Source organism: Eurosta solidaginis, chromosome 1 (assembly GCF_040869045.1).
Source record: "Eurosta solidaginis isolate ZX-2024a chromosome 1, ASM4086904v1, whole genome shotgun sequence".
Taxonomy (NCBI): Eukaryota; Metazoa; Arthropoda; class Insecta; order Diptera; family Tephritidae; genus Eurosta; species Eurosta solidaginis.
The window spans coordinates 179037609-179048503 of NC_090319.1; the positions used below are offsets into that span (position 1 = coordinate 179037609).

The 10895-nt window shown below is 37.3% G+C and overlaps 1 pseudogene; it reads right to left on the reverse strand.

The window, feature by feature from the left end:
• Positions 1-5874: 5874 nt before the first annotated feature.
• On the reverse strand, positions 5875-9371 carry LOC137238836 (DNA-directed RNA polymerase II subunit RPB1-like; annotated as a pseudogene).
• Between the last annotated feature and the right edge of the window lie 1524 nt (positions 9372-10895).

The window sequence follows — 10895 nt, forward strand, 5'->3', positions numbered from 1 at the left end:
GACGGGATCCCGCAGACTATCCAGAAATGATGCCGAAATGGTTCCTATATTATCCCGTATTATTCGAGAAAAGGTCCCGAAATTACTCCGTCGGGATTCCGAACGGATCCCCAAAACTATCAAGAAATGATGCCGGAAAAGTCTTCAAATGATCCCTTAATAGTCTCGAAATCACCCTGACGGAATCCCGGACGGATCCCGAAAACCATCCAGAAATGATGCCGAAAGGGTCCCGAAATTATCCCGTATTAGTCAAGAAAAAGTCCCGAAATGACCCCGACGGAATCCCGGACGAATCCTTAAAACAATCCAGAAATGATGCCGAAAGGGTCCCCAAATGATCCCGTATTAGTCGAGAAAAAGTCCCAAAATGACCCCGACGGGATCCCGGATGAATCCCGAAACCATCCAGAAATGATGCCGGAAGAGACCCCAAAAAATCCCGAAAAAGTCCCGAAATGACCCCTACGGGATCCTGGACGGATCCCTAAAACCATCCAGAAATGATGCCCTGAAATTACCCCGACGGTATCCCGAAAACCATCCAGAAATGATGCCGGAAGGGACCCCAAAAAATCCCTAAAAAGTCCCGAAATTACCCCGACGGAATCCCGGACGAATCCCTAAAACAATCCAGAAATGAAATGATGCCGAAAGGGTCCCCAAAAAAACATCGTGAACGGCAGGTGTTGAATTGAATTCAACCAAAATATCTATAGTAGAGGCAGTATGAACGGCGGTAACGGCAATGGCGGCAGAGGACTCAATAGAAACGGCAGCGTTTATCTCAATCATTTCGTCCGGAATGTTCTCCAATATATTTGTGTTTGGAGTGGTATTCATCGTATTTGCGGAGCTATTATCTCCCACGCCAACTATATTTTCCAGTAATCTGCGTTATTGTAAAATATTGGCAGTAGGAGGAAAATCCACATTATTTTCAGTTAAAACTTTAATAATGCCTTCTCGAGCATCCATTTTACAAAATAGTTGTTTATAATGGTGCGCGAGATTCGTTAACACACCTGAGATGTAATTTCTATTTTCGATGGTTAATAAAACAGCAGAAACGTCCGGATTAATTATCTTAATACTTTATTCTTCAGTCGTCAATACAATAATGAACCGGAAGTCCACCATCTTCTCTTTTCTTCCTTTACAGTGATGGATTTTTGCTTATTCTATTAATTAGTTGACATGGTTACATTTATGATCTTACAATAATAATAATAAATTACTTAACCATTCAAGTTTTTTTTTTTCGAATGTGAGCTATGACAGCAAAAGAAAGGAGAAGAAAAATTATATAAATCATACTAGACATGTATTTATGTATTGTATGCATAGATTGACTGTGTAGATAATTTAATTGAACAACATTAATAAAATGAAGTTGTGGGAAACAGTTATATACTTTTTCCTGCTATTGCAAATATTAAAATAATGCCAATTTAAAGCGTCTACTATTGCGTTCATTTTTAATTTTATTTGGTAATGAGTTCCAAAATTTTACAGCACTAACAAAGAATGTTCTAGATGATGTGAGATATCTATACCATGGAACAATAAGGTTGCAAGTTCTGTCTGATCGAGAGAAACTTAAATTTCTAAAAGGATAATCAGGTTGCCCTCTGTGAATTAGGTCATTTAAGAAGACTAAATTGCGGTAATTTAAAAATTTACAGGGCTACAATTAAGAATTTTAATGGACAGCTCCGATATGTTGTCAAATTTGCGTTTGGACAAAAAAAAAGTCTAGCACAGTTATTTAAAGCAAGTCGCAACTTTCTCTGTGACTCACAATCAATATTGCTGAATACGATCGCCCCAAGTGATATCAATGGAACTATACGGGTTTCAACAGCTTTAATTTAACATTGATTGGCGCAAAGTCCGCAGTGTACCACAACTTTCTTAATACAAAGTATATTTTGCTCAAAATATAGTTTATAGTCCTTGCACCCAAGATAAGAATTTAATTTAAACCCAAGGCTAGTAACAACAGGCTCGTAACTGATTGACGTACCTTGAAAGGAAAGTGATGGCAATGTTTCAACCAATTGCCAGGAATATGTAAAACATGTGGCCTTTGTCTTGGACGCGTTAAGATTTAGTTTTTTATCATTTGCCCAGGAAGAGATACTTTCAAGGTCTTCATTCATCCTGAAAACTAAGTCCTCTGATAAACAAAATCGGACCAAGTATTTATCCCTGTGGCACCCCCGAATCAAGACGCTTCATTTCCGAGCAACTGTTGCCGAACATTACTTTCTGCCACCGATTACGTAGGTAATTTTCTAGCAACCTCACAGCACTACATGAGAAACCGAAGTATTTACTTAGTTTTATTAAAAGAAAAGAATGATCCACTGTATCGAATTATCGATCCACTGTAATAATTATTGTTCTTCATTGAATAACCCGCTGTCAAACTGTGAGTTGTTGATGACGCGCTAAGTAGTACAATTTTCAGAAGTCAAATAACGCGTGGTTTACAATTAGATAAAACTTTGTGGTGAAACAAAAGCTAAAATATTTTTTGGTTATGTAAAATCTACACGTAATTATATTATTTTGAAAATGTTCAAAAGTTTTTTAGTTGAGTATTTTTTACCAAATTATGAGTTTTTAATGTGTATTATTTTTGTGTTGAAAATATATAAAACCATGAAAAGAAAAGCCTGCCAAAAGTTTGAACCACGCTGTGCCACAATAATTTTTGAATCTATACAATAAATCAATATTATTGCATATAGCTCAAATGATTCTTCATCCCCGCAGGTCCCCCTTTTGATATAATGACGATCACAAAGAGGGAGGTGTGGGTTGCAGAACGTGGGCAAAAGCAAAAGGATAAAGCCGTTTTAGGCCACTTTTGTACTGTTTTAGGGAGGGAGTAAATAGAGACGAGACATTGTATTAGAGTTGCGTGATTCTAAATCATTTTTGATTTAAAATCTAACTTCATATCAAAGATAATTTTTACTTTTTATTTGATTCGGCATCCAAATATAAAATAGTTTTTATTTGCCATTTGATTCTTTAGACGAATCGAAGATACTTTTTATTTTTTATTTATTCGGCGTCCAAATAAAAAATATTTTTTATTTGTTATTTTATTCTTCAGGCGAATCAAAGATACCTTTTATTTTTTATTTCTCGGCGGCCAAATAAAAAATGCTTTTTATTTGTTATTTGATTCTTCCGCCGAATCAAAGATACTTTTTATTTTTTATTTATTAGGCGTCTAAATAAAAAATACTTTTTATTTGTTATTTGATTCTTCCGCCGATTCAAAGATAATTTTTATTTCCTATTTCATTTTTCAGCCAAATCAAAGATACTTTTTACACCTTTCATGCAAATGTACTGGTACATTAAGTTTGGTCCGAATCTCAAAATTGTAAATCCTTTAAATGGAAGAGATATACCCACCGATAAAAATACGGAAATAATCATGATAATGATCGCAATGTATTTAGCCATGAGCGGGTATATGTATATTGCTTTCTGATTAGAACTGTGTTGGAACCGACCGGATATGACCACTACAGTATATGTTCCTTGGCGAGCTTTCTGGCCTCTGATTCCCCTAGCCAAAAGAAGCTTTAGGCACTCAGGAGCCGATTAAGCTGCACAACTTGGCTAGCCTCATCCGGCCTAGGTAAATATCAGAAAAATTCTATTGGGCCAGAGATTTTGCGAGGTTATCGGCTTTCAAAATACAAGAACAAGCCTTTTTCGTACAACGCAAAAAATCTCCTGCTTTTATATGGTATTTAAAAGAAATCAAGACTGAAGTTGTTCATTTTTCCAAAATTTTGCAGACTGGATGTTTGCTATACATAGCCTGGGATTGAGTTTTAAACTCCTTGTTCTTTACCTCAATCTGCCTCCAACAGGTCACGTCAAACTCTTTTTAATTGGAAAAGCAACATAAACTGAAATCTTCCCATTTCACACATACTCTATGGAAGCAAATAGAATATACGAGATGCTATAACTCGTAATATGGCACAGTACGGGAGTGTCGAAAGGAACAAAACTCTGTTCGTATACCCAGTTAGTGTCCTCATTTCTTCTAAGGGGATACCGTTTCTTACCCGAAAAAATCCTTGAAAAAGAACTGGGAACTAGTGTCGTACATTAACCGTAGAATGAACAATACATTCATAATACTAAAGAATTCTATTATAGTCTGGTTGATGAAAATATGTTTTATTTACATGTATTAAATAACATAGTCTATGCGCCGATTTCACCAACTCGACTAAGGCTAAAACTTAGTTACAACTTAAGTTAGCCCAGATTTGCGGCTTAGTTTTTTTTCGGTTTCACCAACTTAGTTACTAAAACCAATTGACATATAACAACCCTATCAGCTGTTTTATACATAGTAGTATTTTTGGCTACGTTTTAATAACACGCCACTCACTGAATTTGAAGTATTGTCAGTTACGGTGTCAGTTGGTTTTGGTAATTTTTAAATTTCTTTAAAAATAAAATTGCAATATGTCGCGGAAATGCACTTTTAATGCATCTGAAACCAACAGATTATTGGAAATTTGTGGTAAATATGCGGGAATAATCGAAGGAAAGAAAACCGATTGCATCAGCGTGAAAGATAAAGACGATGCTTGGGAGAAAATTGCGCAGGAGTTCAACGCAAGTAACGAAATTTATCGTGAAAGCAAAGAACTAAAAAAAAAATATAAAAATATTAAATTTGCTGCAAAAAACAAGGCAGCTGAAGAGCGTAGGGCGGTTTATGGAACTGGCGGCGGTCCTGCTACACCGCAGACTTTTTCAGGTGTGGAGGAGAGGATGTTGTCCATGTTAAATGGCAAAGAGATGGAGGGTATTCCGAATACTGCCGATTCAGATGCCCTTAATGAAGATATTTATGGTAAATTGCCTAAAATTTTTATGTAGTTGTTTGAGTACTGATTTAGACTTTTCCAGCGGATAAAAACGAGGAACTTGCACAGCCGAATGTAGAAACGCCTGTACCCGGTCCTGCCACACTGCGGAAGAAGACGAGCACACCACGCGTTCCCGAGATGGTCGGGCCAGCACCTCAATGGTGCTGTGTTACCGGAGCGTATCGGATCTGTATCCGACAAAGGACCATCACATCGATAACACTCCCCAATGCCTTCGGGGAGTAACTAATCACTACAACAACAACAACAACAACACGAGCACACCACTGTGGACACCTCAAAAACAGTGTGACAAAAATGCTAAAGTCACGTCCTGGAAGCATTTGGCTTCAATTAAAAGTAAATGGACAGAAGCCAAATTGCAGGCAGAGGTTTCTTTGGCGAAGAAGGAAGAAGAGAGGGTGGAGCTTCAAATGAAGTTTATGCGTGAGAGGCATGAGCTCGATATTCTCCAATGCAGGGAGCGGCAAGCGGTTGAAATGGAGATATTAAATTTTAAATTAGAAAAAGTTAAATTAGAACTTAAAAAATTAAATAACGCGTAAAAGTCGCGCCATCACGTTAATTATACTTGCTTTTTTATTTTAAATTGGTGAATTGAGTTTAGTTAGGTTACAGATGCTCAATGTAGGAAAAGCTCACTTGGAAATCATGAAATGTTCGTTGTGATATCATTAAAGACCACAGTTAAAACTTAAAGTTCGAAACTTTAAAGCATAAAATGAGATAGAGTAGTTTAACTATTTTACCTTTATATTAAAAGTCCAACGACATGGACAACTATTGGGGACGACCCGTCATAACTTAACAAAATAATTAACTTCAAATATCAAATCAATTTAAAAAATCAAAAAAATGCCTTTTAGATAATTTAATGATGTAAAAACAAAAATCAATTAGCAATAACATAAAGAGATCTCATAGATGTAATTTAAGATACTAAGTATACAAGACTGTAAATAAATAAACAAATAATACGTATGCGAAGTACTAATTTATCTGCACTATCGTCATTGGAAATACAAAATACAATTCAAATCAGTCACCAAAAACAGCATTAATCCTTTCAGCAATTTGTTCCTTGGTTAATTTCTTAACTGCTATATGTACGTTTACGATCCAATTCAATACGTAATAGCCATGGTGAAATGCGTGTTGGGTCAAAATCGGGCATTTCATAGTAAACATTCACGAATTCTTGATCGTCTGAAATCGCAGTTCGCTGTGGATCGGGATCATAGTAAATGGCCGTGTTAGTTGTTACTTTACGCAATGTGGTGTGTTTAAACGGCACAGCACATTCTTTGCTTTCTCAGCATATCGTGCAGCACCGCCTCTGAAGAAAACAGTTAGTGAGGAAGCCTTTAGTTTATTTTGAAATGTTACGTTCATCGATGATACACCAGCAAAATGGAAAGTGTTGAGTGTCATCTACAATACAAATAAAAAATAAGTAAGACAAATATTTATCAACACACCATAATTACGCACTTGTGTAGCAGGTTCACCCAAACTATGTGCAGCTAAAGCGCCCACCATTTCACCAGGATTCGCTTGTGCTTGCTGAAAACGTGTTTCAATCTCTCCAATCAACCATTCAAACGCTTCAGTCGATAAACGAAACTCTTCTGCTACATATTTCGTGCAGAGCGTCGAACGTACCAAACATTGAAACAGTAGCGTAGCATTCTCATTAGCCTGTTTTGCCAAACGATCATTACCGACCACAATAACACAACGTTGTAATAAATCATGCACGCCATTAACAACGCACAAAGGCGACAGATCGGTTGGCATGCGTTTGTTAATATGCAAGATTTTCGGTACATTCCAAATCATGCGTTGCAAATTACACGGTAATACGACCTACTCAATTAAAATAAGTTATAACATAAGTTTTTGCGTAATTAAAAAGTAAACAATGTGTTTTACCTTCGAATCCCTATTGGGGAAAATTTCACGCAGCGCTTCACGATCGCGACACAATTGATCCCATTCAATTTCCAATTCGGGCAATGCATTACCGCTTTCGCTCCACTCTTTTACAACATCATCTGTAAAAACTTTACGCATATAACGTTCATTTGACCAATCAAATTTGAATCTTTTTTAATGCTTTATTCGATAGCTTAACGGTAGTAGATTTTGAAATTCTATTGTTTCACTAGCCAAACCATCTTCGCCATAACGCAACTGAATCAGTTGACCTACAGAGTTACGTACTGTGCCATCATAGTTAACCATAACAGACTCCATAGCCTTAATTAAACGACGATTAACCAGTTTCAGCAGTTTTTACAGCAGTATCGATAAGACCTTCACGACCACCCATAGCGTGAAAATAGAATTCTGATGGCGTCAAACCGGCAAGGTAATGAATTTTCTACGAAACCATGTGACTCAGGACCGTAATCGTAATGGAATGTGACAAAGTACGTTTGCGAAAACCATATTGTATACGTTTACCCTCAACGTTCTATTGACCCACACAAGCAATAACCTGTGAGATATTAATATTGGAACCTTTAGAATCCGACACCACCACAGCCTTTAAATTATTATACCCGGTAGGCGATTTCTTAGGAGAACCACCAGTTTTGTCACGAGCATATTTTGGTATACGATTGACTTGATTTTCGAAAGTTTGACGCAAAGTATTACATGTAAGTGAAAAATAAGTTTAAGAGATAAAAAGAAAATGTATTGCACGTTAGATAACGCACCAGGTGTTGGTCCAACTCCGTGTTGTATACCGTTAATGATATCATCTTTGGCTTTCTTAATTGCCATCTGCATTATAAGTTTGAGGATCACCAATTGTATCACCGATGTCGATACTGTGACCTTCCAATAACAACCAATTGTTAATAACAGCCTGAATATTACCGTAGAAACGGCCAGCAATTTTAATTTATATGTATATTCATCACCATCAAAATCAGCATTATATGGTGATGTGCATGACAAATTCATACGGAATGTTGACCAAGGCAGCACTTTGATACGATGTCTCATCATACTCATTTTATATAGTTTAGGTTGACGATTGAAAATAACTAAATCATCATCGCGTAAATGTCTTTCGACTTTATAGCCACATTGTAAATGCAAATCTGAAGGTTAAGGATGGAAACGCAAATCTATACGCTTACCATAATCACGTAAAATATATTTAGCGAAAGGATATTTACTAACTCTTGCATGCGATCGATATTGAATGGTGTAACCAATTCTGAAAATGTTAAATTTTGTGCAATTGAACGTGGCACACCGACTTGATCGATACGCAAATTTGGATCTAGTGTTATGTCAGTACGTGCTGAGAAATCGTTTACCCATCAAATTACCACGTATACGCCCTTCCTTACCCTTCAAACGTGCTTTAATCGCTTTTAGTAGCTTTTAGTAGACATATGTATCTGCCATGAAAGAACTGAGTTCACGTGGTAGCGTTGGTGTTTTCCAGTTAGCTTTAATAGAGTGGATCTGCGAAGAAATAATACAATTTATTTTAAAAAGAAAATACAGAAATGTATTTCTACTTACGTTCTCCTTTAGGAATATCAAAGGCTTTTATTGACTTTAAGGGTGTTTTCATTATCGAGCTGCTGCTGTTTGTGATTGGCCGCAATGCCATCGAATATAGTGTTGTTATCAATCGGTTGCTGCAAGTTTTTTAGTTTTTGAAATGTTGGCGCGTAGTACTAAATTTGGTTCGGTAAGCATTATGCTGCAAAATATCATATCACCCTGACGGGTTACATTTGGATGCAGAATTTTCTCTTCCACTAAATATGTTCGCTCATGACCATAGGTGACTACCATTGAAAATATGTATTAAAAATTTTGTTTCGCATTAAAGGATATATGAATATGCTAGGCAAGCAAAATATACTTTAATATTGCCTCATTATTGTGAAGTTATAGCCGAGCAAAATATGTATCAATTATTGTTCTTCTGGTATGGTCATTTCGAGATCGCCCTTCATTTGAGCGATTTGGCGGGACTGTTAAAACATTAATTACAGCATCGTTAACTTCAGGTGAAAGTTGTGGTGCGGATTTATCATTAAAGCGAATGCAAACATTATGCAATACTGCTGTTCCTACAACGATGTAAGGAACTCTAGTGACTTTCATTCGAATTCCCATTGATAGCACAGGAAATCTACGTTTCCACACACCATATGAGCGCTCGACGCAATTACGTGTTCTGATATGCGACTCATTATACAAATTTTCTGCTCTATTTGTACAATTTGAAAGAGGTGTCAACACGACGCTCGAGTTTTCATAGCCACTATCAGCAACAATTAGGCCATTCTGGAACTCCCTATTTTCAAGCCGATAGGAAATGCGCGAATTTCGAAAAATTCTTGAATCATGCACAGATCCTGGCCATCGAGCTACAATATCCAATATATTCATTTTGCTGTCGCATATTGTCTGCACATTAAAAGAAAAAAACCCTTTTCTATTTCGAAAGACGTCACCATCATCACCACCTGTATATAAATTAATGTTGTTGTTGTTGTTGTAGCAGTGCTTCGCCCCATCCAATAGGTGCGACCGATCACAAATTGTCATCAATGTCCTTTAACGGGAGTCCAAGGAAACTTGCTGTTTCAACAGGGGTGGACCCTAATGAGAGGGTTGTTAAAGGCGTTGGTTCCAAGAGGGGAGCAGAAGACGGGAGCGGGTGCTGATGCTCGGCATTGCATTAGTGGAAGCGGCCGTATGAGCTGGTGGCGCCGTGGGGCGTCGCTTGTTGAGCAGCAGAGCTGCTGGAAGGTAGTGAGGGGCGCTGAGGCGTAGACTACGGGGCGCCCTTAGGATTCGATACCTTCCCGGAGCAGGAGAGTATGGCCCAGTCCCGATGCAGGTAACAATCTATATGAGGGGTCGACTGCTAATACGCGTCCAAAAATATCGAAAGAGGTGTCAAACGACGCGTCTGGACATCAGTATTAATAATTCGAAGGCGGAAAATAAAAATTTTAACTCGGTCAAAAAATATTAACGAAAAACCGAAAAATGACCCGCTGTCCCTCCGAAACCGGGGATGAGATCCATCGTATTTTTGCGCAGAACACCTATGCATTGGCGGCCTACGGCCGCGCTTATACAAAATTACCCTGGGTGGGTCCAACACCGGTTTGGAGACCAAAACTATATCCGCGCAAAACACTTATGTTCACAATTTTTTTTGTGGGTACGACAACATTACAACAACCACATGAAAATCCGAGTGTATTTCTGCCATGAAAAGCTCTAAGTGAAAACTCATCTGCCTCGCAGATGCCGTTCGGGGTCGACATAAAACAAGTAGGTCTCGTCCCGCCAATTTTTAGGAAAAACTAAAAAGGAGCACGATGCAAAAGATGACCCCTCTGCAACTAAAAACGTGAGTCTTCTATAAGATACAGTTTCACTTTTTGTTGTGAAAAACAGAAAAAAATCATTTCAGTTGAAATAATTATTAATTATTAACTTTTCTCTTAAGCTATTATTTATGATAACTTCACACAAAAAAATTTAGTGCAGTGTTAACACTTTTCAGAGCAAAATCAAAACTAAAAAACAAGTAAGAAGGTCTCAGTTCGGGTGAAACCAAACATTACATACCCAGCTGTGCAATTGAAAAGCTGAAGTAGGAGTGGCTTTCAGGCACTTTTGTTCATTTGCAAAGCAAATATAATATCTTTAACGGCTTTTGATTTACGGCTTTTTAAACTTCCAAATTTTCTTCTTCTAAATGTGGGTTTTGCCATGCCCATATACCAATCTTTTTGAGAATTTATGTTTTGCGTCATAAAACAAATCCACCTAGCAAATTTCACTACCTTGTTATTGAATTATCTCATTTTTTCCATTTTTATAAATTTTCAATTTTGAACAAGTGGGCGTGGTTATTGTCCGAGGTTATCGTCCGCGCAAAACACTTATGTTCAC